Below are 14,168 nucleotides of genomic sequence, written 5' to 3'. Positions count from 1 at the left end.
CTGGGGCCACATTCTTAGCGTGGTAACTATCTGGGGCCACATTCGTAGTGTGGTAACTATCTGGCGCCACATTCTTAGCGTGGTAACTATCTGGGGCCACATTCTTAGCGTAGTAACTATCTGGGGCCACATTCTTAGCGTGGTAACTATCTGGGGCCACATTCTTAGCGTGGTAACACTATCTGGGGCCACATTCTTAGCGTGGTAACTATCTGGGGCCACATTCTTAGCGTGGTAACTATCTTGGGCCACATTCTTAGCGTGGTAACTATCTGGGGCCACATTTGTAGTGTGGTAACACTATCTAGGGCCACATTCTTAGCGCGGTAACTATCTGGGGCCACATTCTTAGTGTGGTAACTATCTGGGGCCACATTCTTAGCGTGGTAACTATCTGGGGCCACATTCTTAGCGTGGTAACTATCTGGGGCCACATTCTTAGTGTGGTAACTATCTGGAGCCACATTCTTAGCGCGGTAACTTTCAGGGGCCACATTCTTAGTGTGGTAACTATCTGGGGCCACATTCGTAGCGTGGTAACTATCTGGGGCCAAATTCTTAGCGTGGTAACTATCTGGGGCCACATTCTTAGTGTGGTAACTATCTGGGGGCCACATTCGTAGCGTGGTAACACTATCTGGGGCCACATTCTTAGCGTGGTAACTATTTGGGGGCCACATTCTTAGCGTGGTAACTGTCTGGGGCAACATTCGTAGCGTGGTAACTATCGGGGACCACATTCTTAGCGTGGTAACTATCTGGGACCACATTCTTAGCGTGGTAACTATCTGGGGCCACATTCTTAGCGTGGTAACACTATCTAGGGCCACATTCTTTGTGCGGTAACAATTTGGGGGCCACATTCGTAGCGTGGCAACTATCGGGGGCCACATTCTTAGCGTGGTAACTATCTGGGGCCACATTCTTAGCGTGGTAACTATCTGGGGCCACATTCTTAGCGTGTTAACACTATCTGGGGCCACATTCTTAGCGTGGTAACTATCTGGGGCCACATTCTTAGCGTGGTAATTATCTGGGGCCACATTCAAAGTGTGGTAACTATCTGGGGCCACATTCTTAGTGTGGTAACACTATCTGGGGCCACATTCTTAGCGCGGTAACTATCTGGGACCACATTCTTAGTGTGTTAACTGTCTGGGGCCACATTCGTAGTGTGGTAACTATCTGGGGCCACATTCTTAGCGTGGTAACTATCTGGGGCCACATTCTTAGCGTGGTAACTATTTGGGGCCACATTCTTAGTGTGGTAACTATCTGGGGGCCACATTCTTAGCGTGGTAACACTATCTGGGGCCACATTCTTAGCGTGGTAACTATTTGGGGGCCACATTCTTAGCGTGGTAACTATCTGGGGCCACTTTCTTAGCGTGGTAACTATCGGGGGCCACATTCTTAGCGTGGTAACTATCTGGGGCCACATTCTTAGTGTGGTAACTATCTGGGGCCACATTCATAGCGTGGTAACTATCTGGGGCCACATTCGTAGCGTGGTAACACTATCTGGGGCCACATTCTTAGTGTGTTAACTGTCTTGGGCCACATTCTTAGTGTGGTAACTATCTGGGGCCACATTTTTAGCGTGGTAACTATCTGGGGCCACATTCTTAGTGTGGTAGCTATCTGGGGCCACATTCATAGCGTGGTATCTATCTGGGGCCACATTCGTAGCGTGGTAACACTATCTGGGGCCACATTCTTAGTGTGTTAACTGTCTGGGGCCACATTCTTAGTGTGGTAACTATCTGGGGCCACATTCGTAGCGTGGTAACTATCTGGGGCCACATTCTTAGCGTGGTAACTATCTGGGGCCACATTCTTAGTGTGGTAACTATCTGGGGGCCACATTCTTAGCGTGGTAACACTATCTGGGGCCACATTCTTAGCGTGGTAACTATTTGGGGGCCACATTCTTAGCGTGGTAACTATCTGGGGCCACATTCTTAGCGTGGTAACTATCGGGGGCCACATTCTTAGCGTGGTAACTATCGGGGGCCACATTCTTAGCGTGGTAACTATCTGGGGCCACATTCTTAGTGTGGTAACTATCTGGGGCCACATTCATAGCGTGGTAACTATCTGGGGCCACATTCTTAGCGTGGTAACTATCTGGGGCCATATTCTTAGTGTGGTAACTATCTGGGCCCACATTCTTAGTGTGGTAACTATCTGGGGCCACATTCTTAGTGTGGTAACTATCTGGGGCCACATTCTTAGTGTGGTAACTATCTGGGGCCACATTCTTAGCGTGGTAACTATCTGGGCCCACATTCTTAGTGTGGTAACTATCTGGGGCCACATTCTTAGTGTGGTAACTATCTGGGGCCACATTCTTAGTGTGGTAACTATCTAGGGCCAGAGCCTCCACCATCCAAGGCAGCACCCAGCCAAACTAGCACACACTTCCTCCCAGGCAACAACAGCGCTTCCTCTCGACGTGTTCACGGTGTAGATTCACAGCTTTATCAGTGAGATCGCGTGCAAAGATATATTACCCAAGTGAGCCAACCCGAACTGCCGCCCTGAATGCAACCAAGGACAGCTGGAGGGTCTACCTTACTTAATGTGTATTGTCGTGTATAGCACTCTTTCTCTCCTCTGCTAAACCTTTCTTCCTCTCCAGGTCGGGACGTACCCCCTGTGTGGTGAAAGTGCAGTGGGGTATTCGTCCTGTCCTCCCAGGTGGGGCCACAGCACGTGCTTGCGCCCTGTGACACCCTGCCTGGTAGTTCTGCTATGCCGATCCCCTGCTAGAACCTCGTGATAGTGCGAGTCAACTGGCAGTTGGAGGTTGCCCTCAAGCAATACCTTCAGGACACACGGATACTTCGTATTCGTGCTGAACCGGGTTCAATTAGCTTGATAGGAACCCAATTTACGTCACTGACAACCGTGCTCCAACCAACAGCTCATGAGCCAAAGATTCACTGTTCCACGGAGATCACAGACACCCAAGCTGAGACAACCCACCACCACCTCCTCCACCAGACCACTACTTCACCTAAGATGCACTGCCTTCGCCACCTTAACGCCCCTGATCCTCCCCCTGACCCTGACGTTATAGGACATCATATCTACCTGATCACCCAGACTCCTTACACCACCATCACTCCCATCATCAACGGAATAAAGCTCTTTTTACCCTCTGAATCTGACCTCTATGCTTGCCTCATCCCCAAAGCCCGAGCAGGACTACTGAAACTAGGACTTATCACCGCACTGACCTTAGAGCACAAGCACAACTGCACTGCTGTTGCCTGCAACGTAGACACGACCCTCCTCTCCACGGTAACCTTAGACAGACAACCTTAGACAGACAACGCATTACCGACGTCGGTAAAGCCAACAATATCATCATAGAAGACCTCTTCCACCCACCCAACACCAAGATCCTCAGAATCCGCTGCTCCTCCACCACTGAACCTGAATCCCTCCTCACTAAGGGCTTTATATTAGACCACATCTCCATCCCACACTATAACCTCAAGAAAAGCTCATACCAATATGTCACCCAATGCATCAATGCTATGGCCTCAAAGGGGGCAAAGTGGGCCCATGTGACACTGGTGTCTCCTCAGAGGAGACAATGGTGGCCCCTGTGACAGTGGTGTCTCCTCAGAGGAGACAATGGGGGCCCCTGTGACAGTGGTGTCTCCTCAGAGGAGACAATGGGGGCCCCTGTGACAGTGGTGTCTCCTCAGAGGAGGCAATGTGGGCCCTGTGACAGTGGTGTCTCCTCAGAGGGGGCAATGTGGGCCCTGTGACAGTGGTGTCTCCTCAGAGGAGGCAATGTGGGCCCTGTGACATTGGTGTCTCCTCAGACGGTCAATGTGGGCCCCTGTGACAGTGGTGTCTCCTCAGAGGAGACAATGTGGGCCCTCTGACATTGGTGTCTCCTCAGAAGAGGCAATGTGGGCCCTGTGACATTGGTGTCTCCTCAGAGGGTCAATGTGGGCCCCTGTGACAGTGGTGTCTCCTCAGAGGGTCAATGTGGGCCCCTGTGACAGTGGTGTCTCCTCAGAGGAGGCAATGGGGGCCCCTGTGACAGTGGTGTCTCCTCAGAGGAGGCAATGTGGGTCCTGTGACAGTGGTGTCTCCTCAGAGGAGGCAATGTGGGCCCCTGTGACAGTGGTGTCTCCTCAAAGGAGACAATGTGGGCCCTGTGACTGTGGTGTCTCCTCAGAGGAGACAATGTGGGCCCCTGTGACAGTGGTGTCTCCTCAGAGGAGGCAATGTGGGCCCCTGTGACATTGGTGTCTCCTCAGAGGAGGCAATGTGAGCCCTGTGACAGTGGTGTCTCCTCAGAGGAGACAATGTGGGCCCTGTGACATTGGTGTCTCCTCAGAGGAGACAATGTGGCCCCTGTGACATTGGTGTCTCCTCAGAGGAGGCAATATGAGCCCTGTGACAGTGGTGTCTCCTCAGAGGAGACAATGTGGGCCCTGTGACATTGGTGTCTCCTCAGAGGAGACAATGTGGCCCCTGTGACAGTGGTGTCTCCTCAGAGGAGACAATGTGAGCCCTGTGACATTGGTGTCTCCTCAGAGGAGACAATGTGGCCCCTGTGACAGTGGTGTCTCCTCAGAAGAGGCAATGTGGGCCTTGTGACAGTGGTGTCTCCTCAGAGGAGACAATGTGGGCCCCTTTGACAGTGGTGTCTCCTCAGAGGAGACAATGTATCCCCTGTGACAGTGGTGTCTCCTCAGAAGAGGCAATGTGGGCCCTGTGACATTGGCGTCTCCTCAGAGGGGGCAATGTGGCCCCTGTGACAGTGGTGTTTCCTCAGAGGGGGTAATGTGGCCCCTGTGACAGTGGTGTCTCCTCAGAGGGGGCAATGTGGCCCCTGTGACAGTGGTGTCTCCTCAGAGGAGACAATGTGGCCCCTGTGACATTGGCGTCTCCTCAGAGGAGGCAATGTGGGCCCTGTGACAGTGGTGTCTCCTCAGAGGGGACAATGTGGCCCCTGCGACAGTGGTGTCTCCTCAGAGGAGACAATGTGGCCCCTGTGACAGTGGCGTCTCCTCAGAGGAGGCAATGTGGGCCCTGTGACAGTGGTGTCTCCTCAGAGGGGGCAATGTGGGCCCTGTGACAGTGGTGTCTCCTCAGAGAAGACAATGTGGGCCCTGTGACAGTGGTGTCTCCTCAGAGGAGACAATGTGGGCCCCTGTGACAGTGGTGTCTCCTCAGAGAAGACAATGTGGGCCCTGTGACAGTGGTGTCTCCTCAGAGGAGACAATGTGGCCCCTGTGACAGAGGTGTCTCCTCAGAGAAGACAATGTGGGCCCTGTGACAGTGATGTTTCCTCAGAGGAGACAATGTGGCCCCTGTGACAGTGGTGTCTCCTCAGAGAAGACAATGTGGGCCCTGTGACAGTGGTGTCTCCTCAGAGGAGACAATGTGGGCCCTGTGACAGTGGTGTCTCCTCAGAGGAGACGATGTGGTCCCTGTGACAGTGGTGTCTCCTCAGAGGAGACAATGTGGCCCCTGTGACAGTGGTGACTCCTCAGAGAAGACAATGTGGGCCCTGTGACAGTGGTGTCTCCTCAGAGGAGACAATGTGGCCCCTGTGACAGTGGTGTCTCCTCAGAGGAGACAATGTGGCCCCTGTGACAGTGGTGTCTCCTCAGAGTAGACAATGTGGGCCCTGTGACAGTGGTGTCTCCTCAGAGGAGACAATGTGGCCCCTGTGACAGTGGTGTCTCCTCAGAGGAGACAATGTGGGCCCCTGTGACAGTGGTGTCTCCTCAGGGGAGACAATGTGGGCCCTGTGACAGTGGTGTCTCCTCAGAGGAGACAATGTGGGCCCTGTGACAGTGGTGTCTCCTCAGAGGAGACAATGTGGCCCCTGTGACAGTGGTGTCTCCTCAGAGGAGACAATGTGGGCCCCTGTGACAGTGGTGTCTCCTCAGGGGAGACAATGTGGGCCCTGTGACAGTGGTGTCTCCTCAGAGGAGACAATGTGGGCCCCTGTGACAGTGGTGACTCCTCAGAGAAGACAATGTGGGCCCTGTGACAGTGGTGTCTCCTCAGAGGAGACAATGTGGGCCCTGTGACAGTGGTGTTTCCTTCACCACCTTTCATACCCTTCACAACCTTCCCTACCCTTCACCACCTTCCCTGACCTTCACCACCTTCCCTACCCTTCACCACCTTCCCTACCCTTTACCACCTTCCCTACCCTTTACCACCTTCCCTACCCTTCACCACCTTCCCTATCCTTCACCACCTTCCCTACCCTTTACCACCTTCCCTACCCTTCACCACCTTCCCTACCCTTCACCACCTTCCCTACCCTTCACCACCTTCCCTACCCTTTACCACCTTCCCTACCCTTCACCACCTACCCTACCCTTCACCACCTCCACTACCCTTCACCACCTACCCTACCCTTTACCACCTTCCCTACCCTTCACCACCTTCCCTACCCTTCAACACCTTCCCTACCCTTCACGACCTTCCCTACCCTTCATCACCATCCCTACCCTTCATCACCTTCCCTACCCTTTACCACCTTCCCTACCCTTCAACACCTTCCCTACCCTTCAACACCTTCCCTACCCTTCACGACCTTCCCTACCCTTCATCACCATCCCTACCCTTCATCACCTTCCCTACCCTTCACCACCTTCCCTACCCTTCACCACCTCTACTACCCTTCACCACCTTCCCTACCCTTTACCACCTTCCCTACCCTTCACCACCTTCCCTACCCTTCAACACCTTCCCTACCCTTCACCACCTTCCCTACCCTTCACCACCTTCCCTACCCTTCAACACCTTCCCTACCCTTCACGACCTTTCCTACCCTTCACCACCTTCCCTACCCTTCACCACCTTCCCTACCCTTCACCACCTTCCCTACTCTTCACCACCTTCCCTACCCTTCACCACCTTCCCTACCCTTCAACACCTTCCCTACCCTTCACGACCTTTCCTACCCTTCACGACCTTCCTTACCCTTCATCACCTTCCCTACCCTTCACCACCTTCCAAACCCTTCACCACCTTCCCTGCCCTTCACCACCTTCCCTACCCTTCACCACCTTCCCTGCCCTTCACCACCTTCCCTACCCTTCACCACCTTCCCTGCCCTTCACCATCTTCCCTACCCTTCACCACCTTCCCTACCCTACACCACCTTCCCTACCCTGCACCACCTTCCCTACCCTTCACCACCTTCCCTACCCTTCACCACCTTCCCTGCCCTTCACCACCTTCCCTACCCTTCACCACCTTTCCTGCCCTTCACCACCTTCCCTACCCTTTACCACCTTCCCTACCCTTCACCACCTTCCCTACCCTTCACCACCTTCCCTACCCTTCACCACCTTCCCTACCCTTCACCACCTTCCCTACCCTTCACCACCTCCACTTCCCTACCCTTCACCACCTTCCCTACCCTTCACCACCTTCCCTAACCTTCACCACCTTCCCTACCCTTCACCACCTTCCCTACCCTTTACCATTTTCCCTACCCTTCACCACCTTCCCTACCCTTCATCACCTTCCCTACCCTTCACCACCTTCCCTACCCTTCACCACCTCCACTACCCTTCAACACCTTCCCTACCCTTCACCACCTTCCCTACCCTTCATCACCTTCCCTACCCTTCACCACCTCCACTACCCTTCAACACCTTCCCTACCCTTCACCACCTTCCCTACCCTTCACCACCTTCCCTACCCTTCACCACCTTCCCTACCCTTCACCACCTTCCCTACTCTTCACCACCTTCCCTACCCTTCACCACCTTCCCTACCCTTCAACACCTTCCCTACCCTTCACGACCTTTCCTACCCTTCACGACCTTCCCTACCCTTCATCACCATCCCTACCCTTCACCACCTTCCCTACCCTTCACCACCTTCCCTGCCCTTCACCACCTTCCCTACCCTTCACCACCTTCCCTGCCCTTCACCACCTTCCCTACCCTTCACCACCTTCCCTGCCCTTCACCATCTTCCCTACCCTTCACCACCTTCCCTACACTACACCACCTTCCCTACCCTGCACCACCTTCCCTACCCTTCACCACCTTCCCTACCCTTCACCACCTTCCCTGCCCTTCACCACCTTCCCTACCCTTCACCACCTTCCCTGCCCTTCACCACCTTCCCTACCCTTTACCACCTTCCCTACCCTTCACCACCTTCCCTACCCTTCACCACCTTCCCTACCCTTCACTACCTTCCCTACCCTTCACCACCTTCCCTACCCTTCACCACCTCCACTTCCCTACCCTTCACCACCTTCCCTACCCTTCACCACCTTCCCTACCCTTCACCACCTTCCCTACCCTTCACCACCTTCCCTACCCTTTACCATTTTCCCTACCCTTCACCACCTTCCATACCCTTCATCACCTTCCCTACCCTTCACCACCTTCCCTACCCTTCACCACCTCCACTACCCTTCAACACCTTCCCTACCCTTCACCACCTTCCCTACCCTTCACCACCTTCCCTACCCTTCACCACCTTCCCTACCTTTCAACACCTTCCCTACCCTTCACCACCTTCCCTACCCTTCACCACCTTCCCTACCCTTCACCACCTTCCCTACCCTTCATCACCTTCCCTACCCTTCACCACCTCCACTACCCTTCCCTACCCTTCACCACCTTCCCTGCCCTTCACCACCTTCCCTACCCTTCACCACCTTCCCTACCCTTCACCACCTTCCCTGCCCTTCACCACCTTCCCTACCCTTCACCACCTTCCCTGCCCTTCACCACCTTCCCTACCCTTTACCACCTTCCCTCCCTTCACCACCTTCCCTACCCTTCACCACCTTCCCTACCCTTCACCACCTTCCCTACCCTTCACCACCTTCCCTACCCTTCACCACCTCCACTTCCCTACCCTTCACCACCTTCCCTACCCTTCACCACCTTCCCTAACCTTCACCACCTTCCCTACCCTTCACCACCTTCCCTACCCTTTACCATTTTCCCTACCCTTCACCACCTTCCCTACCCTTCATCACCTTCCCTACCCTTCACCACCTTCCCTACCCTTCACCACCTCCACTACCCTTCAACACCTTCCCTACCCTTCACCACCTTCCCTACCCTTCATCACCTTCCCTACCCTTCACCACCTCCACTACCTTTCAACACCTTCCCTACCCTTCACCACCTTCCCTACCCTTCACCACCTTCCCTACCCTTCACCACCTTCCCTGCCCTTCACCACCTTCCCTACCCTTCACCACCTTCCCTACCCTTCACCATCTTCCCTACCCTTCACCACCTTCCCTACCCTACACCACCTTCCCTACCCTGCACCACCTTCCCTACCCTTCACCACCTTCCCTACCCTTCACCACCTTCCCTGCCCTTCACCACCTTCCCTACCCTTCACCACCTTTCCTGCCCTTCACCACCTTCCCTACCCTTTACCACCTTCCCTACCCTTCACCACCTTCCCTACCCTTCACCACCTTCCCTACCCTTCACCACCTTCCCTACCCTTCACCACCTTCCCTACCCTTCACCACCTCCACTTCCCTACCCTTCACCACCTTCCCTACCCTTCACCACCTTCCCTAACCTTCACCACCTTCCCTACCCTTCACCACCTTCCCTACCCTTTACCATTTTCCCTACCCTTCACCACCTTCCCTACCCTTCATCACCTTCCCTACCCTTCACCACCTTCCCTACCCTTCACCACCTCCACTACCCTTCAACACCTTCCCTACCCTTCACCACCTTCCCTACCCTTCATCACCTTCCCTACCCTTCACCACCTCCACTACCCTTCAACACCTTCCCTACCCTTCACCACCTTCCCTACCCTTCACCACCTTCCCTACCCTTCACCACCTTCCCTACCCTTCACCACCTTCCCTACTCTTCACCACCTTCCCTACCCTTCACCACCTTCCCTACCCTTCAACACCTTCCCTACCCTTCACGACCTTTCCTACCCTTCACGACCTTCCCTACCCTTCATCACCATCCCTACCCTTCACCACCTTCCCTACCCTTCACCACCTTCCCTGCCCTTCACCACCTTCCCTACCCTTCACCACCTTCCCTGCCCTTCACCACCTTCCCTACCCTTCACCACCTTCCCTGCCCTTCACCATCTTCCCTACCCTTCACCACCTTCCCTACACTACACCACCTTCCCTACCCTGCACCACCTTCCCTACCCTTCACCACCTTCCCTACCCTTCACCACCTTCCCTGCCCTTCACCACCTTCCCTACCCTTCACCACCTTCCCTGCCCTTCACCACCTTCCCTACCCTTTACCACCTTCCCTACCCTTCACCACCTTCCCTACCCTTCACCACCTTCCCTACCCTTCACTACCTTCCCTACCCTTCACCACCTTCCCTACCCTTCACCACCTCCACTTCCCTACCCTTCACCACCTTCCCTACCCTTCACCACCTTCCCTACCCTTCACCACCTTCCCTACCCTTCACCACCTTCCCTACCCTTTACCATTTTCCCTACCCTTCACCACCTTCCATACCCTTCATCACCTTCCCTACCCTTCACCACCTTCCCTACCCTTCACCACCTCCACTACCCTTCAACACCTTCCCTACCCTTCACCACCTTCCCTACCCTTCACCACCTTCCCTACCCTTCACCACCTTCCCTACCTTTCAACACCTTCCCTACCCTTCACCACCTTCCCTACCCTTCACCACCTTCCCTACCCTTCACCACCTTCCCTACCCTTCATCACCTTCCCTACCCTTCACCACCTCCACTACCCTTCCCTACCCTTCACCACCTTCCCTGCCCTTCACCATCTTCCCTACCCTTCACCACCTTCCCTACCCTTCACCACCTTCCCTGCCCTTCACCACCTTCCCTACCCTTCACCACCTTCCCTGCCCTTCACCACCTTCCCTACCCTTTACCACCTTCCCTACCCTTCACCACCTTCCCTACCCTTCACCACCTTCCCTACCCTTCACCACCTTCCCTACCCTTCACCACCTTCCCTACCCTTCACCACCTCCACTTCCCTACCCTTCACCACCTTCCCTACCCTTCACCACCTTCCCTAACCTTCACCACCTTCCCTACCCTTCACCACCTTCCCTACCCTTTACCATTTTCCCTACCCTTCACCACCTTCCCTACCCTTCATCACCTTCCCTACCCTTCACCACCTTCCCTACCCTTCACCACCTCCACTACCCTTCAACACCTTCCCTACCCTTCACCACCTTCCCTACCCTTCATCACCTTCCCTACCCTTCACCACCTCCACTACCTTTCAACACCTTCCCTACCCTTCACCACCTTCCCTACCCTTCACCACCTTCCCTACCCTTCACCACCTTCCCTACCCTTCACCACCTTCCCTACTCTTCACCACCTTCCCTACCCTTCACCACCTTCCCTACCCTTCAACACCTTCCCTACCCTTCACGACCTTTCCTACCCTTCACGACCTTCCCTACCCTTCATCACCTTCCCTACCCTTCACCACCTTCCCTACCCTTCACCACCTTCCCTGCCCTTCACCACCTTCCCTACCCTTCACCACCTTCCCTGCCCTTCACCACCTTCCCTACCCTTCACCACCTTCCCTGCCCTTCACCATCTTCCCTACCCTTCACCACCTTCCCTACACTACACCACCTTCCCTACCCTGCACCACCTTCCCTACCCTTCACCACCTTCCCTACCCTTCACCACCTTCCCTGCCCTTCACCACCTTCCCTACCCTTCACCACCTTCCCTGCCCTTCACCACCTTCCCTACCCTTTACCACCTTCCCTACCCTTCACCACCTTCCCTACCCTTCACCACCTTCCCTACCCTTCACCACCTTCCCTACCCTTCACCACCTTCCCTACCCTTCACCACCTCCACTTCCCTACCCTTCACCACCTTCCCTACCCTTCACCACCTTCCCTACCCTTCACCACCTTCCCTACCCTTCACCACCTTCCCTACCCTTTACCATTTTCCCTACCCTTCACCACCTTCCATACCCTTCATCACCTTCCCTACCCTTCACCACCTTCCCTACCCTTCACCACCTCCACTACCCTTCAACACCTTCCCTACCCTTCACCACCTTCCCTACCCTTCACCACCTTCCCTACCCTTCACCACCTTCCCTACCTTTCAACACCTTCCCTACCCTTCACCACCTTCCCTACCCTTCACCACCTTCCCTACCCTTCACCACCTTCCCTACCCTTCACCACCTTCCCTACCCTTCACCACCTCCACTACCCTTCCCTACCCTTCACCACCTTCCCTGCCCTTCACCATCTTCCCTACCCTTCACCACCTTCCCTACCCTTCACCACCTTCCCTGCCCTTCACCACCTTCCCTACCCTTCACCACCTTCCCCACCCTTCACCACCTACCCTACCCTTCACCACCTTCCCTACCCTTCACCACCTCCACTACCCTTCCCTACCCTTCACCACCTTCCCTGCCCTTCACCACCTTCCCTACCCTTCATCACCTTCCCTACCCTTCACCACCTTCCCTACCCTTCAACACCTTCCCTACCCTTCACGACCTTTCCTACGCTTCACGACCTTCCCTACCCTTCATCACCTTCCCTACCCTTCACCACCTTCCCTACCCTTCACCACCATCCCTACCCTTTACCACCTTCCCTACCCTTCACCACGTTCCCTACCCTTCAACACCTTCCCTACCCTTCACGACCTTTCCTACCCTTCAACACCTTCCCTACCCTTCATCACCTTCCCTACCCTTCACCACCTTCCCTACCCTTCACCACCTTCCCTACCCTTCACCACCTGCCCTACCCTTCACCCAACCCGTTCTCGTTATAGCACGTCACATTCTGACGTATACTTTACCTAAGGACAAAAACTGATGTACAAGAAGATTGTTGCGGCTCGCGAAACTGAGGTGATGTCCCGTTTTCTGTTCTTGGTGATGTTTGGTGAGATGTGGATGTGAGTGTTGGCGGCAGGGCAGCAATGGCCTTATTCTGTATATTTATAGTGGGCCTTAAAGTGGGTGGGCCGACAAGCAGCTCCACATCTCACCAAACATCACCGGGTGACGACCACCCTGGAAATTACACTTGTTGGTGTTCTCATTGATAACAAGTCGATTTTTTCCAGGGGCCACATTCAAAATATATCGAAAAAAGTTTCTAAAACAATTCTAAAACAGTTGGCATTCTTTCTAAAATCAGATATTATGTACCTCGGCCTTGCTTGTAACGCTCTATTACTCTCTGATCTATCCTTATCTCAACTATGGTATATGTGCTGGGGTTCTATTACCCAAAATTATCTTCGTCCTCTAATTACTCCATATAAATTAGCTATTAGAACAATAACAAACTCTGGCTCTAGACAGCACTCGGACATTTATTTAAATTTTTTAATTTGTTAGATATTATGTCACTGCACATCCACTCATGTGTGCTCTATATATATTAAACTCAGAACTGTAATGCCAATCCTGACCTTAAACGCTTCCTAAAGGGTTGTAACAGAACTCTTGGGGGCACCACACTAGAAACAAATATCTATTTCATAATTCAAGATTGAGACTTAACTAAACTAGAAACGCTATGCAAATCAAGGGACCCAGAATGTGGAATGACCTTTCCAATCACGTCAAAGACTGTCCATCTCTCAACCAGTTTAAGAGAAGCACTAAGTACTACCTAATCGACTCCATGTAACATTCGTTACCTCCTAAATGTCAACCTATGTCTTCCTATTATCAAACATCATTAATGGCTAACTTGTAAAACTGCTAATAACTGACATGTATAAACTTAAGAAAATTGTAGTCTGTCAGTTTATTTACTCAAAATGACTATCCGCTCGTCTGTTGCAATTGTTGTTGTTAATTCGACATGTAATTATGGTAATTCTTTCATCTACTTCAGTTCACTTCATGCTTTTGATCTCATTCAGTCTTAAGTCTTAGTTTTTAAGTGTTTTTCCCACATCTTGTATGAAACGGTGTGCATATTAGTGGCAACCAGGCTGTGACTCATACGTCAGGCTGCGAGCAGCCGTGCCAACAGCCTGGTTGATCAGTCCAGCAACCAGGAGGCCTGGTCGACGACCGGGCCTCGGGGACGCTAAGCCCCGGAAGCACCTCAAGGTAACCTCAAGGTATGTTACCAGACTAGTCCAAGAACTGAGATATGAGCTACGA

Source organism: Procambarus clarkii, chromosome 46 (assembly GCF_040958095.1).
Source record: "Procambarus clarkii isolate CNS0578487 chromosome 46, FALCON_Pclarkii_2.0, whole genome shotgun sequence".
NCBI lineage: Eukaryota > Metazoa > Arthropoda > Malacostraca > Decapoda > Cambaridae > Procambarus > Procambarus clarkii.
The sequence above is the reverse complement of the archived record's forward strand: the minus strand, read 5'-3'. Positions refer to the sequence as shown.